The sequence below is a fragment of the Anthonomus grandis genome, chromosome 2 (assembly GCF_022605725.1).
Source record: "Anthonomus grandis grandis chromosome 2, icAntGran1.3, whole genome shotgun sequence".
NCBI classification, from domain to species: Eukaryota; Metazoa; Arthropoda; class Insecta; order Coleoptera; family Curculionidae; genus Anthonomus; species Anthonomus grandis.
Genome location: NC_065547.1, coordinates 3211280 through 3228524, shown reverse-complemented (window position 1 = coordinate 3228524; position 17245 = coordinate 3211280). Strand labels below are relative to the sequence as shown.

General features: G+C 31.2%; 1 protein-coding gene and 1 long non-coding RNA gene across 4 annotated transcripts in view; one reads left to right on the top strand and one right to left on the bottom strand.

Annotated features, from left to right (window-relative positions):
* LOC126733447 (titin-like) overlaps positions 1-17245 on the bottom strand; it is a 114767-nt gene that overhangs the window by 36694 nt on the left and 60828 nt on the right. The window lies entirely within an intron of this gene.
* Positions 7162-13254, top strand: LOC126733448 (uncharacterized). Its single transcript, XR_007659713.1, has 2 exons — positions 7162-8558; positions 11200-13254. It is a non-coding gene; the product is annotated as an uncharacterized LOC126733448 (long non-coding RNA).

Here is a 17245-nt window from a genome sequence, read left to right as displayed (position 1 = left end):
AATATTTCAAAAACTAAGTGACATATATTGACAAGTGAGGCCTCAGATTGCTCAGAAAACTTTTTTCTACAAATTTTGTTTAAGGCTTAGAACGATCCAAGTAGCAGCTTTTGATTTACAATGAAATTAATGAGATTGGTCTTATAACGGCAATTAGTCCCCAAAAAGACCTGAAAAAGCCTCAAATCACTCAGAAAACTTATTTTTATAAATTTTGTTTAAGGCTCAGAAGTATCCAAACAGCAATATGTAAATTAGCATGAAATTAATAAGGTTGGTCTTCTCAAGGCAGTTGGTTCCCAAAAAACCTCAATATGTCGAAAACTAAGTTACATATGTTGATAAGTGAGGTCTCAGATTGCTCAGAAAACTTTTTTTTACAAATTCAATCCAAGGCTCAGAACGATTTATGTATCGGCTTCTGAGTTAGCATGAAATTAACGAGGTTGGTGTTGTAACGATAATTACTTCTTCAAAAAACCTCAATATCTCTAAAACTAAATAACGTATGTTGACAAATAGGGCCTCAGATTACTTAGAATTTTTTTCCATAAATTACATTCAAGCCTCAAAACGATTCAAGAATCAGTTTCTGAGTTAGCATAAAATTAATGAGGTTGGGCTTGTAACAGTAGTTAGTCTTTAAAAACCCTGACTATCTCAGAAACCAAGTGACGTATATTGACAAATGAGGCCTCAAAATATTCAGAAAATCATTTTATACAAATATTATCAATGACTCAGAACGATTTTATTAACAGTTTTACCAGAATATTTATTTGAAATACCGTGGAGTGCCTCAAGAACCGTAGTAATCTCCTTAATGTATAAAAACTCTTAATTTGTACTAAAACAAACCATAATATTGAAATTGTACAAGAAATAAAAAAATATTATCAGTAAATATATGGCTGACATGCATCCACGTTGCATAATCTAATGTAATAAGTGCATGTGTTAAAGTGCAACAGAAATATTAAGCAATTTCTATTTAATATTTCTGTTATTAGCGCCATAAATTGATAATGGTATGTTAAACATGCGTGAAAATGATGAGAAATATGCCAAAATGTACAAACTCTACGGCGGTTATTCTAGAATGAATTTCCAAAAATAAATGAACGACAGCAGAAAATAAACTCTCATTAGTTCGCTCTGTCTAATAATGTTATCTCGAGTTCAAATTAAAATGTCATTTGCTTATTTTTTCAAGAGAGAGAGAGAGGGTTTCATAGCCTATGAAATTAATAATTAATTTAATGTTAACGTTAATTAACCTTTCCGGAACAAAAAAAACGGTTTATATAACCCGGTATAAGTTTAGGGTTAATTAATTAAGTGCCGTAAAAATCAGATCTTTTACACCGTTTGGAATTTAGCCAAATCCAATAAAAGTTTTCATTCAGCAAATCGAGACGTAGATAAAAAGACAATTTTTTTTTTAAATTTAATTATGTTCAAAAGTGGTTCTTCTTGCCTACATTTAAGAAAAAATTGACATTTAGAAAGGTCTTGACTATTTCACACCAGTTCGTTGAGTCGGGGATTACATCAAGTGAGATTAAAATTTTAATAGATAAATTTCCAATAGATAAACCAATCACATGCCTCATCTTGTGACTCTCGACTTTTGACCCGAATTTTATAGTAGAAAATCACTTTGGAGCAAGTGCCTACTTGCAATTAATCATCAAACGTTTTAATGACGAAACGATTATCGTAATATGATTAAACAGAAAATTCTGAGGCCATAAACAAATCACATGTCATCAGATAAGCCGTGTAACAAACATACAGTTGCCGTGATTATAGTTTAGTTCAGAGATCTATTAGAATCTTTGATGTGCCGCGAATAGTCCGTGTGCCGGTGTTGCTTGTATTGTCACATGACATGCATGTTTAAATCGCAAAATTTTATGTGAAAACAGTCATAAAGTAATATTCTAAGCGATATTTAATTAAATAAATAAAGGTTTTAAGCATTTTTTTAAGAATTTATACATTTGATTCGTAAAATTTGACTACATGCGCCCACGTACTATTTTGTTAGACGTCTGACCTCAGTCACAGCCACTCAAGCGTGAAAAGTTGCACAGGTCCGGCCTTAACATTTATTATTCGGGATTCTTGGGATTAGTTTTATTAAGTTAGAAATTCAGGATAGTTGATAGGTAGATAATATTTAATTTAAATATAAGTAAGATTTAAGTACGAAAAAGAGTTTAACCAAAAATTTTAATTTAATAAGTTTAGTTTTTAGCGCATCAGTGGGGTGTTTATAACAAGTGATGAGAGAATAGGTGGTACGAATTACTTAGGCCCATTTATTCTGTGGATTAAGGCATTAAATATTTACTTTTTGACACAAAAGGGTAAAATGTTTTGGTTTGTCTTCAAATTTTATATATTTCCTTTTTTTGGGTATTGAGATTTATTTTTACTTGGTGGTGATTATTAATGGGGATTTTGGCTGCCATATTCAATGTCCTTTATTATTGTTTTTTTTTAAATTAATACATATTATGATATATTATTATAATAAGATACTCGTGAAAACCCCTATCTCTATATTTCGTACCAATCTCTTTTGATAAAAAGTAATTATGTAGTCAGAAAAGTGGAAGTATATTTTTTAAAATCAACTTTTACATTAAAAATCAGCTAGCGGTCTATATCTTATGCGTTTAAAAGACACAAGTCTTACTTGTAAAAAACACACTTTACATCCTGAATATAATATTTATTAATTTGTTTGCCTGATATTTAGTTATTGTGCATAATAGGAGAGATTAGATGAAAATTAACAAAGATAAATAATAATAATATAATAATAATAATAAATAAATTTATTTGCCAGTAATAGTACAAGTTTACAATGCATTATTGGTATACATTCTTCATACATGATAAATGTATTACTGCAAAATGGAGTTTAAGGCAGTAAAACTGATATTGAATAAACTCCGTGAAAATTTTGTAGCTGTAACTAACAACAAAGAATATTAAATTAACATATAGATTCAATGTTAGCACAATAGCAAATCATAAGTAGTATGTAGTTTTATAATTTCAACACAAGTAAATTACAACACTGTTTTTACCTAAAACATTCTAATAGTTCCTAGTTCTTATACTTATAGTAGACGTTTGTACCTACCCAAAACACAAGTACACTATACCGTATGAAAAAAAAAGATAAATAAAAAGCAACAAGACTTAGTGGTGTGTTAGCAATTTATTTTTATATAGATATTTGAATTTTGTTGGCGTGAGTATTTTCATTTCGAGAGGAATATGATTGTATAATAGGTAAACATTATAAGAGAAAGATCTTGCAAACAAGGCAGTCTTATGGAAAGGAGGAGATATTAAGCCCCTATACCTTAGGTTTAAGTTGTAAACATCTGTTCTAAACTTTATTTTGTTGTACAAATATGGTGAACTTTTATTAAATATTATTCTGTGGAATAAGACAGCGGAGTGAAATGTACGGCGATTTTCCATATCCAACCAATTGCAAGTTTTGAGTTTGTGAATTACTGGCTCAAACTTCCTTATGCCAAATGCAAACCGCAAACACGACCTCTGAACTCGCTGTATCCTGTCCCTATCCTGTTTGGTTAGGCATGGACCATACAATGCATCACAATAATTAAAGTGACTTAACACAAGAGCATCTGACAATGTTAATTTTAGTTTTTGACTTAGTGCACGCCTATGTGGATATAACAGCTTTAAATTTGCATACGCCCTCTGTACACACGCAGATACATGTTCGCTGAATCTTAAATCTGTATCTAAAATTACCCCCAAATTCCTAGATTTTTTTTCAAAGGTAAGCTCTGAGTTATTTAAATTAATTTTAAGTTGGTTTTCTAAGTCAATTTTTTGTTTTCCAAAAGCAAGTATTTTAGTTTTTAAAGGGTTTAATTTTAACTGGTGTTTTTCTGAGTTTCGAACTAGTTGATTCAAATCTCTATTTATGTTGAGTTTGTGCTATGCTATTAGGTGTGACAGAGTATAATAATTGTTTATCATCAGCAAAACTATAATCAATACAGTGTTCAAGGGCATGTGTGAGATAACAGGTGTATATGCAGAATAGTAACGGGGATAGCCCGGAGCCCTGTGGAACACCACAGTGAAGCGACCCTTTGTCCGAACATCCCTTATCAGTTTCTACATATTGAACCCTATTAGATAAATAGCTTTTAATTAGATCGACAGCACTCTGTGAAAATCCAATATGCAATAGCAAAGCGAACAGAACCTGGTGGTTTACCTTATCAAATGCTCTTGTGTAGTCTAACAATATCAAAACACATGAGTTTCCAGAGTCTATATTTGACATTATTGAATCAACCACGTCCAACAATGCTGTACAGCAACTGTAACCTTTTCTAAATCCCGATTGTCTCAAGGGAAGGATATTGTGTTTATTCAGGTGTTCTATTATTCTAGCGGTTAAGATTTTTTCAAATATTTTCGAGCATGGTGATAAAATGGATATGGGTCTTAATTCTGAAAGGTTTGTGGGCTCGGTTTTAGTTTTTGGCAACGGAAAAACCCTAGTAATTTTCCAGGAGTCTGGAAATTTAGATACGAGAATACACGAGTTATAAATATTAACTAAAATATTTAGAATCTGAGGGCAGCATAATTTTAGCATTTCACTGTTTAGACCATCCGGACCAACAGCATTTGATTTTATTGATGATAAGGCAGTGTAAACTTCCTGTTCATCCGTCAATCTAAAAGAAAAAAGCTCAATAAAGTTTTTTGCCGTACTAGTAGTATATAATAAAATCAAGTCTGGATCTGGTGGTTCAAGTTGAGAAAATTGAAGAAAAAATTTGTTTATTTCATTCGGATTATTAAGATTGTTGGGAATGGTATCACCGGACTTTTTGTTTAAAATATTAAGATTTTTGAGAGTTTTCCATAAAATCTTTCCGTTGCCATTGTTATTCTCTAGTAAGTGTTCTAGGTAGGCTCTTTTTTCTCTATTTATAATACTAGTAGTTTCGTTTTTAATGTATTTATAGTAATTCCAATTTAGAGGGGTTTTATTTTTTTAAAATTTGTTATAAGCCTGATCCTTTCGCTTGATAAAACATTGAACAGCATAAGTACACCATGGCTGGTTTCTATGTTTATAGTTAATTGTTTTATAGGGAGCTAATTGATCAAATAAGTTAAGTATTGTATTAGTAAAAAAATCAACTTTCAACACATGATTATTTATATAATAAGTATTATTTAAAGAAGATACAGCCAGGCAGTTGAGCACGCTTTGTTTATCTATTTTACTTAAGCATCTTGACCTTATAGATTTGTAGGTGTTTACTACATTTTTAAAATAAGATTGACCAAATACTAAATAATGATCAGAGAGATTATTTACTTTATTAGTACCGTAAAAATCTTGCCTGGCTTTCTGCGTAGAAACCAAAATAATATCGATTAGTGTTGAGCTATTATTTGAGATTCTAGTTGGACTATTAATTGTTTGTTTTAGATCAAAGAGTTCTATTGTTTTCCTGAAATTCTGTGATTTTGTGTCCTCTATATTTAGCAGGTCTATATTTATATCTCCACCACATATAATATCATGGCAATTTGTATAAAGTTGTGATAAACTATTCTCAAGGGTATCCAGAAAATCTGAGACAGAGCCTGAAGGAGGCCTGTATACAGTGCCTATTATAACGTTTTTGTTTTAAAGTTTAATTTTAAGCCATACCTCCTCTAGTACTGACGAACAATTTAAATGTAGCTGCTCGAATTCAATTGAATTGAAAAATTCAATTGAATTTGAAATAAATATACCAATACCTCCGCCTCTGCCTGCACTGCGATCTAATCTTAAAAATCTATAACCATCAACATTTAAAACATCGTCCGGTATACCACAATGCAACCATGTCTCACTCAGACCAACAAAGTCAAATTTTTTTTCCAACCAAAATGTTTTAAATTCAGCCAAGTGAGGTACCAATGATCTTATGTTATAAAATGCGAATGAGAATCCTTTCATTTTTTTTCCCACTAAGTCCGATTAACTCTTGGAAATTCTTCAAAAAATGGCAAATGTAATCATGTTAATAGTTAAATTTGTTAATTAAATTGAGTACTTCAGTAACGTATTTATGCAAAGAACGAGAGAAGAATACAAAAAAGTGTTTTTCTTTTTTTCCCTTATGCTAAATGCTTATACTAAAAACTAAAAATCTTATACAAGACACTACATTTTAAGTATACTGAATCCTAAAACTACAGTGAGGATACTAAATACTTTTATAAATTTAACCAGTCTTTTGAATCTGGCCCAAAGAGTTAATACAATTTTCTAAATTCTGTTTTTTTGCCTTTGTTCTTTAGCAGGTTCTTCCATTAAGGAAGGAAACAGTTTCTCTGTTGCTGCTATGGATTTCAGCTTCATCTCACACATCAGCATATGGATACTAAAGCATTACATTATAATTATATTCTTTATTGTGTCGCTTAAGGACAAACAGGGGCAGTAAGCTGAAAAAAACAAAACTTTAAACTTGTTTAATTAATAAAAATAGGGTTTTCTTACTATGGCAAAAAAGGGACTTTTTTCCAGAGAATGAAGGAAGAAGCAGTCTTTATTGTGTCGCTGAAGGGCATATATTGCTGCATGTTGTCAATGAGCCAAAAGATAAGATTGGAACAAAATTTGTGATAGGGACTAATTTTTGATCAGTTGACTGTCGTTTTCTATAAACCCATTCAATTTTTTTACCCATAAACACTCTATTATTTAAATGTTATTTATGAAAAAACGTTTGAATATTTAAATGTATCAATATCTTTTTGACACATAAGTTTATCTCTATCTAGCTCATAAAGGAATGAGATAACTATACTTTTATCTCATATAAATGTTGACAAATTATTATGTTTTTACAGGCACTCCTGAAATAAAAATTCCAATTACTTGACTTTTATAAAATGGATTTTAGTAAGTTCTTTAACAAAAACTAAAAAAGCCTTCAGAGTAGTCCATAAATCAATAATTTCAAAATCTTGACTACTAGAACTCAAGATATTATTGTGTCAATAAGGGACAAATTATTTTATTTTTTACAGGCACTCCTGGAATGAAAATTCAATTGTCTTGACATTTAATGAATAAATTCCAATCATTTCTTCAGAAAAGAGATGGCCATAAATCAATAATTGAAAAAATGTTGATTTTAAAATATTGGGGTGCCAATAAGGGACAAATGTTTTTTTTCGCACAGGCACTCCTGGGATGGAATTCCAATATTCTGGGCTTTTAGCTAGTGGATTTTAGTCATTTCTAAAGACTAAAAGACTAAAAAGTTAGTTTAGTCTTTAAAAAAGACTAAAAAAATCTTCAGAATAATCCATAAATCAATAATTGCAAAATTTTGACATTTTCTTTCTTGAAAAAATTACTGTGGTTATTATTAAGTAAGAAAAAATATGACTTTTGTTGTAAATTTCTTCGTCAAAAAAAGTTCCTAGACAAACACGAAATTTGATCCTCAACTGCCACAACAGAGGGAAGTAAGCTGTAAAAAACAAAATTTTAGACTTATTTTCTTAATAAAAACAGTTTTTCTTACTATAGCAAAAAAGGGTTTTTACCAGAAAAAAGGTCGAAGAAGTAGTCTTTATTGTGTCACTGAAGGGCAAACAGGGGCAGTTATAATACTAAAACAAATCCACAAACACAAATAAAAAAAACACACTTCCTCACAGTAAAAACTGCAAAAAATTTAGACGAATACAGGCCAAATTCTAAATTCACCACTTTCATAAAAGGGGAAAAAGGAAAACCAGCAAAACCCATCAAATAATAATGACCTCACCTGACCTCCCTCCCAACTATTAAAGGTGATAGACCCATCCTTAAAGATTTCTTTAAAGACACGTCAAAAGTAATACAAAAACAGCCCATAAATTTATCTGGGTACGGCCCCGTAATTCTCAAAATCAGTGGGATAGAGAGAGATACACAATTACTTGCACAGCCTAAAGTAGGAATCGCCAGAACGCAGATGTTTTATCTTTGTTTAATAGACTGGCTAAAAAGAGGTGACAAGGCTGTGAGTGCTGGGAGTGTTTAAAATATTTTGTAAGATGCTTGGATTTTAGTCCGCGGTCAATTTTTTGATATTATTTTCTTTCTAAAAATGGACATTTTCGAAAGAAAAATAAAAAATAGTATAAAACATGCGGTTTTACGTATATTTAAAATGATTTCATAGATAAACTATATAAAATCTTACCATTTAAACATGTATATCATGCGACAATAAATACGACATAGGCGCACGGACTAGTTAGTGCGGCATCTGCGACACATCAAAGATTCTAATAGATCTCTGAATTGGACTTTACCGCATCTCCCCGTCCTTGTCGCACTTATTGCACGAAGACGAGAATTAAACGAGCAAAGACGCCTTTGGAAGTTTGACACGTCATCGAGATAACTTATGAAACTACTCATCTTTGTCGCACTCATTGTAACAAGACTTAATGTTTAAAGCAAAGCCACCTTGGTAAGTTCGACACGTCAATAAGGTATAATTTATGAAAATAGGTACAGAAATAATATAATAAACTTTTCAAATATACCTTAACCCAGTATGCTTCTGGTTTCTTAGGCATGCCCTTATTTTATTCAATCATCGGGTGTCATCGGAAATACGAAGTTTTGGCGCGACTGATTTAAATAATGTGACCCGTTTTAGCGGGTAATTTCAATGTTAAATAAAAATTGGAAACCCCGATAATATTCCGAGAAAAAAAAAGCGTATTATTAACGTTTGTTTTGTATTGCTTTATCGACGTAAGGTTGCCCGGATGAATTATGAGCAATAAAGTTACTTAATTTGATACGAGCGTAGATTACGGCGGCTTAAGTATGATATGGTTTTTTTTCTTGAACTGGTAAAATGTAGAAATTAGGTTTTTTTTATTTGAAATTATTGAAAAATTGAGTTTTTTAAATGGATTGGTGAAAACTAAAGTACAATCGAACTAACCCTTACAGAGCAATTAAATTTTGAAATTTCTTTATCATTAAGTCAAGTTTGAGAGCCTCTAAAAAATTTTTCTGATTAAAGCCCTTGGAGCATGAAAGTGAATAAACTAGAGGATGCTCTAGCAAAAAATAATATTTTATTTATCCAGGAGGGTCTAGAAGTGTTTTGATGTTTCAAAAAAATTTTTTCTCTTTAAAATTGGGCATTCTTTAAGGAATATTTTGACATACGAACGATTTTCGTAGCTCAAAAACTCAATAAGTTAAAGCCCTTTTTGTACGGCAAGGTACAAAGGTAATAAAAAATGAACTTTTTAAGATAAATAACTTTTGGGATCATTCTGAGATATTTTTGCCTATAACTCCGGAACTATTTAAGGTATTTTCATGATTCTTTCACAGACTGATAGCGTGATTCTTGAGGATTAATTCTTTATATAAAATATCTTTTACAGTTAAATATTCACTGATGTAGGGCACTTTTGGCAGAAGCATATTTTTGATCCAATAATCCTACTGCAAATGTTTCAAAGTGTTTTGACGTTTAAAAAAAATGTTTTCTCTATAAAATTGTGCATTCTTTGAGGAATATTTTGACATACGAACGATTTTTGTAGCTCAAAAACTCAATAAATTAAAGCCCTTTTTGTACGGAAGGTACAAGAGTAATCAAAAATGAACTTTTTAAGATAAATAATCATCCTGAGATATTTTTGCCTATAACTCCGGAACTACTTGGGCTATCTTCATGATTTTTTCACAGAACGATAATGTGATTCTTGAGGATTATTTTGTTTATATATCTTTTACAGTGAAATATTCACTGACTGAAGGCACTTTTGGCAGAAGCATAATTTTGATCCATTGATTCTACTGCAAATGTTTCAAAGTGTTTTGATGTTTTAAAAAAAAAAATTCTCTTTAAAATTGGGCATTCTTTAAGGAATATTTTGATATACGAACGAGTTTTGTAGCTCAAAAACTCAATAAGTTAAAGCCCTTTTTGCACGGCAAGGTACAAGGGTAATCAAAAATGAACTTTTTAAGATAAATAACTTTTGGGATCATTCTGAGATATTTTTGCCTATAACTCCGGAACTATTTAAGGTATTTTCATGATTCTTTCACAGACCGATAATGTAATTCTTGAGGATTATTTTTTTATATTAAATATCTTTTACAGTAAAAAATTCACTAATGTACGGCACTTTTGGCAGAAACAGCATTTTGATCCAATGATTCTACTGCAAATATTTCAAAGCGTTTTGATGTTAAAAAAAAATAGTTTTCTCTCTTAAATTGTGCATTCTTTGAGGAATATTTTGACATACGAACGAGCTTTGTAGCTCAAAAACTCTATAAGTTAAAGCCCTTTTTCTACGGCAAGGTACAAGAGTAATCAAAAATGAACTTTTTAAGATAAATAACTTTTGGGATCATCCTGGGATATTTTTGATTATTCCTCCGGAACTACTTGGGCTATCTTGATGATTCTTTCACAGAACGATAATGTGATTCTTGACGGTTAATTCTTTATAAAAAATATATTGTACAGTGAAAAATTTACTAAGGTACGGCACTTTTGGCAGAAGCATATTTTTTATACAATGATTCTACTGCAAATATTTTAAAGTGTTTTGATGTTTAAAAAAAATGTTTTCTATATAAAATTGTGCATTTTTTAAGGAATATTTTGACATACGAACGATCTTTGTAGCTCAAAAACTCTATAAGTAAAAGCCCTTTTTCTACGGCAAGATACAAGAGTAATCAAAAATTAACTTTTTAAGATAAATAACTTTTAGGATCATTCTGGGATATTTTTGCCTATAACTCCGAAACTATTTAAGGTATTTTCATGATTCTTTCCCAGAACGATAATGTGATTCTTGAAGATTAATTCTTTATATAAAATATCTTTTACAGTGAAATATTCACTGACTTAGGGCACTTCTGATGACCAAAAACGTATTTAATGTTTATTTTTTTAAATGCCACTTATAACAGTTTTAAAAAAGGACATACTTTTTTTTTGTAAATTGTTTTTCTCACTGTCGAATGTCGTAATTAAAGAAAGATGTAGAATTAATGAGGTTCTACTGTATTTGTCATTTTCACAACATGGACTATCCTTACTAAAGACATCAATTTTTTAGGAGCTTCAAGTAATTCAAATGTGACTCTCGAAGGTGACGATTTGGACGATTATGATAGCGACGATTCTTTGAAAGATCGGGATTATTCACCACGAACTTCGTTGCCATCATGTGGTTCATCTGTCGCAGAGGAGTTGGATAATCTGCCTGCAACACCAGCTAATCTAAACCCAAGTATTTCGATGTCAGAGAGTACTCAAAAAAGAAAGGTAAAACAAAAAACTCTTATTAAACAAAGTGGGCGTAAAAGGATGCGCCACAAAGAAAATTGGCAATCATCAATCCGGAAAGAGCGGTATGCTTGTGGCCAAGCCTATACCAGTAAGAAAGGCAAAGAAGTATTGAATGTATGAAATGTGTTAAAAGTATGAAATGTTTTGAAAAGATTTCAAAAGATGAGAGGCAAAATATTTTTGAAACTTACTGGAGCAAGGAAAAGTCCGCGTGGATACTAAACGACAATACATTCGTTCATGCATTGAAGTCAAAAATACTCAACGTAATAGAAGCAGGGATGGCGTCCGAACAAAGAATAATACACTTGTCTATAGTTTTGTTATTAGAAATAATGTGACCATCAAAGTTTGCAAGCTAATGTTTTTGAACACATTAGCAATATCTAATACAGTAGATGTTAATACTAAAAAGTCAGGAGGGAGGTATGGTGGAAGAAGATAAACGGGGTAAACATATTCCGGGAAATAAAACACCTGAAAATATACGCCTGCATGTTAAACAACACATCGAGGGCATACCACCCTATGAGAGTAATTACAAATGCAAAGAAATATCTGGGTTCCGATCTTACACTGGAAAAATTATACCAGCTTTATCTTAAGTGGTGTACAGAACATGACATTTCAAAGGAATTGGTTGCCAAAAAATGGTTTTATTCAAAGGTTTTTAACACAGAATATAATTTATCTTTTAAGTCACCAGAAAATGACACATGTGATGATTGTGATACCTTAATTGCAAAAATTACATCAAGCAAATCGGAAACTGACAAAAATCAATTGCAGATTCAACATGACGCTCACATACAGGAATCGAAAATTCGGTACCATCTAAAGCATGATGACATAGAAAGGTCTAAAACTGAAAACCATGTAAGAATTCTGACAGTAGATTTACAAAAATGTTTACCCACTCCTCTTCTTAATTGTGGCCTTAGCTTTTACAAAAGGAAATTATGGACACTGAATTTCACAATCTACGACGCAACTACAGGTCTGGCACATAATATGATGTGAGATGAAACTAAGGCTGCTCGAGGTGGTAACGAGGTGGGATCAGCTTTATTTAAATGGGCGACACAAAATATCGAAGATACCAAAGAACTGACTATATGGTCTATATTTGCTATGGGCAAAATAAAAACTTATCAGTAGTAATGGCACTTTTTTGGATCATTGGAACAAGTTGAGGTAATTAATCATAAATTTTTATTGGAAGGCCACACCCATATGGAGGCAGACACAGTGCATGCTGTTATTGAAAGGAAGAGAAAGAATTTATTACATCTAGAAATTATGACTCCGTGGGACTGGCAGCAATTCATTAGGCAATGCTCCCCAAAATTCATTGTAGAAAATATGGAAGTGCAAGATTTTTTGACTTGAAAAAACTTTACGGGACTCTCAAAAACTCACCATTTATCGCCAGAAAAATCGACACAGACAAACAGGCTGTCGTAATCTCAAATGCAGTACAACTTCAAGTGAGAAAGGGTGAGATTGGAATTTTGTATTTTAAGACAAAGTTTGAGGATGATTTCCGAAAAGTAAATCTTAAAAGAAATGCAAGATCATTGGACGTAAATCTACCAGAAAAACTTCAACCTGTTACTGAGAGAGGAAAAGATATCAATGAACAGAAGTACAAGGACCTTTTATCATTGCTCCCATTTACCAACTCTTATTGTCATGATTTCTATAAGAATCTTAGGCATAACAAACTCGACAATAACGATTACCCTAGTACTGACGAAGACTAACTGTTGTCCGCATACTGATAATGTAATATTAACTAATAAAAAATAAAGATTTTGTTTTATTTTGTCTATTTTTTACAATACTTTTAACCAAAATACACACTATTTCCATCATTATAAAAATATGTTTTATAATTTTTCAGAAGCATAGAACGCTATGTCCTTCAAATTCCAAATTATAATATTTTTTAATTTTTTTCAAAAATTCCTTTAAAAAGAAAACAATATAGTTATTAATTTGGGTAGTCAGAGTAAGATAACACATTCACAATTCAACACTAACCTCTAATTGTGTTAAAATTGTTGTTTTTACTGAATACTCATAAATCAAGCGAATGACACATAGTGTTGTATACCTCCCGAGTACAGATTTATCCAGGAGGGTCTAGAACCAATTAGTAATTATTGTTTGAAATAATCAACTTTTAAAGACATCCTGAGTTATTTTTGCCTATTATTTCGCAACTACTTGGGCTATCTTCATGATTCTTTTACAGAACGATAATGTGATTCTTGAGGATTAATTCTTTATATAAAATATCTTTAACAGTGAAATATTCCCTGACGTAGGCCACTTTTGGCAGAAGCATATTTTTGATCCAATAATCCTACTGCAAATATTTCAAAGTGTTTTGATGTTTAAAAAAAATGTTTCTATATAAAATTGTGTATTCTTTAAGGAATATTTTGATATACGAACGATTTTTGTAGCTCAAAAACTCAATAAGTTAAAGCCCTTTTTGTACGGCAAGGTACAAAGGTAATAAAAATTTAACTTTTTAAGATACATAACTTTTGGGATCATTCTGAGATATTTTTGCCTATAACTCCGGAAGTATTTAAGGTATCTTCATGATTCTTTCACAGAACGATAATGTGATTCTTGAGGAATAATTTTGTTTATAAAATATCTTGTTGCATAAAAAATTGACTAAGGTACGGCACTTTCGGCAGAGGTATGTTTTTAATGCAATGATTCTACTTCAAATATTTCAAAGAATTTAAAAAAATAGTTTTCTGTCAAAGATTGTCCATTGTTGAAGGAATATTTTGACATACGAACGATCTTTGTAGCTCAAAAACTCAAGAAGTTAAAGCTCTTCTTGTACGACAAGATACAAGGGTAATCAAAAATGAACTTTTTAAGATAAATAATCATCCTGAGATATTTTTGCCTATAACTCCGGAACTATTTAATGTATTTTCATGATTCTTTCACAGAACGATAATGTGATTCTTGAGGATTATTTTTTTATATAAAGTATCTTTTACAGTGTCCTACATCAGTATTCACGGCACTTTTGGCAGAAGCATAATTTTGATCCAATGATTCTACCGCAAATGTTTCAAAATGTTTTGACGTTTAAAAAAAATAGTTTTCTCTCTTAAATTGTGCATTCTTTGAAGATTATTTTGGCATGCGAACGATCTTTGTAGCTCAAAAACTCAATAAGTTAACGCCCTTTTTGTACGGTAAGGTACAAGGGTAATCAAAAATTAACTTTTTAAGATAAATAATCATCCTGAGATATTTTTGCCTATAACTCCGGAACTATTTAAGGTATCTTCATGATTCTTTCACAGAACGATAACGTGATTCTTGAGGATTAATTCTTTATATAAAATATCTTTTACAGTGAAATATTCACAGATGTAGGGCACTTTTGGCAGAAGCATAATTTTGATTCAATGATTCTACTGCAAATATTTCAAAGTGTTTTAATGTTTAAAGAAAATAGTTGTCTCTCTTAAATTGTGCATTCTTTGAGAAATATTTTGGCACACGAACGATATTTATAGCTCAAAAACTCAATAAGTTAAAGCCCTTTTTGTATGGCAAGGTATAAGAGTAATCAAAAATAAACTTTTTAAGATAAATAACTTTTGGGATCATTCTGAGATATTTTTGCCTATAACTCCGGAACTGTTTAAGCTATAGTCATGATTCTTTCACAGAACGATAATGTGATTCTTGAGGATTATTTTTTTGTATAAAGTATCTTTTACAGTGTCCTACATCAGTATTCACGGCACTTTTAGCAGAAGCATATTGTTGATCCAATGTAAATGTCCACTGCAAATATTTCAAAGTGTTTTGATGTTTAAAAAACATGTTTCTATATAAAATTGTGCATTCTTTAAGGAATATTTTGACATACGAACGATCTTTGTAACTCAAAAACTCAATCAGTTTTTGCATGGCAAGGTACACGAGTAATCAAAAATGAACTTTTTAAGATAAAGAACTTTTGGGAACATTCTGAGATATTTTTGCCTATAACTCCGGAACTATTTAAGGTATCTTCATGATTTTTTCTCAGAACGATAATATGATTCTTGAGGAATAATTTTATTTATAAAATATCTTGTTAAGTGAAAAATTTACTAAGGTACGAGACTTTCGGCAGAGGTATGTTTTTAATGCAATGATTCTACTTCTACGAGGTCTATGGTATTGGATTCACGGAAGTTGAAGAGGACCTTTCTGCCTTTAGGACCTATTTTTCGTCGAATTTTATCAACATCATAGCTAGATACAATAGAACAAACATAACGCATGGAGGCACATTGATAATGTCCCCTAATAACGACTTTTCAGTAGTGACAAAGTTTGATAACTTATTATCTGAAAAATTGTTTGAATTTTCCATTGTTTATAATAATTCACATGATCTCTACATTGTTTGTCTATATAGAACACCCGACTCTGATATACAAAGTTTTAGTCAGAAACTACTAAGCTTGCTAGAATCCATGCCCTTAAAAAGCAAACTAATTTTATGTGGCAACCTTAATATTGACTATTCCAGTGTATGTGCTGCCCAAGAATCACTCCAGTCTATATTCGAGTCAATGGGCTTGATAATGCACATAGATTCACCCACCAGAATAACTAAAAATAGCTCCACCACCATCGATTACGTAGTATCATCCTTTGCTCCAGAACTCTTAAATTGTACTGTTTTCAGTTCGGGCTTTTCAGATCATGAAGCTATATTAACCAGCTTCTCTTTGGATTCAATTAACAATAGCACTTTGCGTAAATTAGGCCGTGTTTATAACATTCATCATTGTCTAACGGAAAACTGGAACTTTCTTTCAAATGATGTCGATAATGAGTTCTCCAGATTCTTAAATTGGCTATCAGATATTGCAAATATATCTTTTCCTCTAAGGCCAATATAAATTATCTTAAAACAATTAAAGCTGCAAAAGAAATCTATTACAGTGGGAGGCTGGCAAAATCTCGCAATGTAGCTAAAGAAACATGGTCTATTGTTAACGAACTAAGAAATAAGTCTAACTCAACTAACACTATCTCTACATCACCCGAGGACCTAAACAATTACTTTGTAAACGTGGCAAAAAATCTAATGGCCACCATAACACCTTCTGATGATCCTCTGTCATATCTCTCTAATGAAAATTTGCACAATTTCTTTTTTACGCCAGTATCATTTACAGAACTTCAAAGTACAATTAACGAAATAAAAAACAAATCATCAGCTGGTACAGATAGGCTGTCTCTTAAAATGTTTTCAAATATGCCTGATTGTACTCTAATCCATTTAGTAGACCTAATAATAATAATAATAATAATAATAATAATAATAATAAATGTCTTCTTTATTCCGCATAAAAATACATGTTTTCTTAACTACTAAATAAGTAATGGCGAGATCTAGCTTAAAGCTACTCTATCTAACCATATTAATAAGCACAAATGCAAAATTTTATAGAACATAATAGCAGAATAAAAATGTAAAATAATAAATATAATACAATCTGCTATGCGCAATAAATCATAGTAGGTACTTCAATGAAGGACCAGAGATGATTACCTATGTCGGTTTTGAAAAATATTATTTTTAGTTTTTTGTTTAAAGGTTGTTACAGAGAGAAGAGACTTAACTTCAGGTGGTAGTGCATTATAGATTTTTGGAGCATTGTAACTAAATGAGCCCTGGAATTTTGCAGTTTTATGCCCTGGAATAACAAAATTATGCGCGTTTCGTGTGGTTCTGCCGTGAATTTTGGAGTTTGAAATTAATT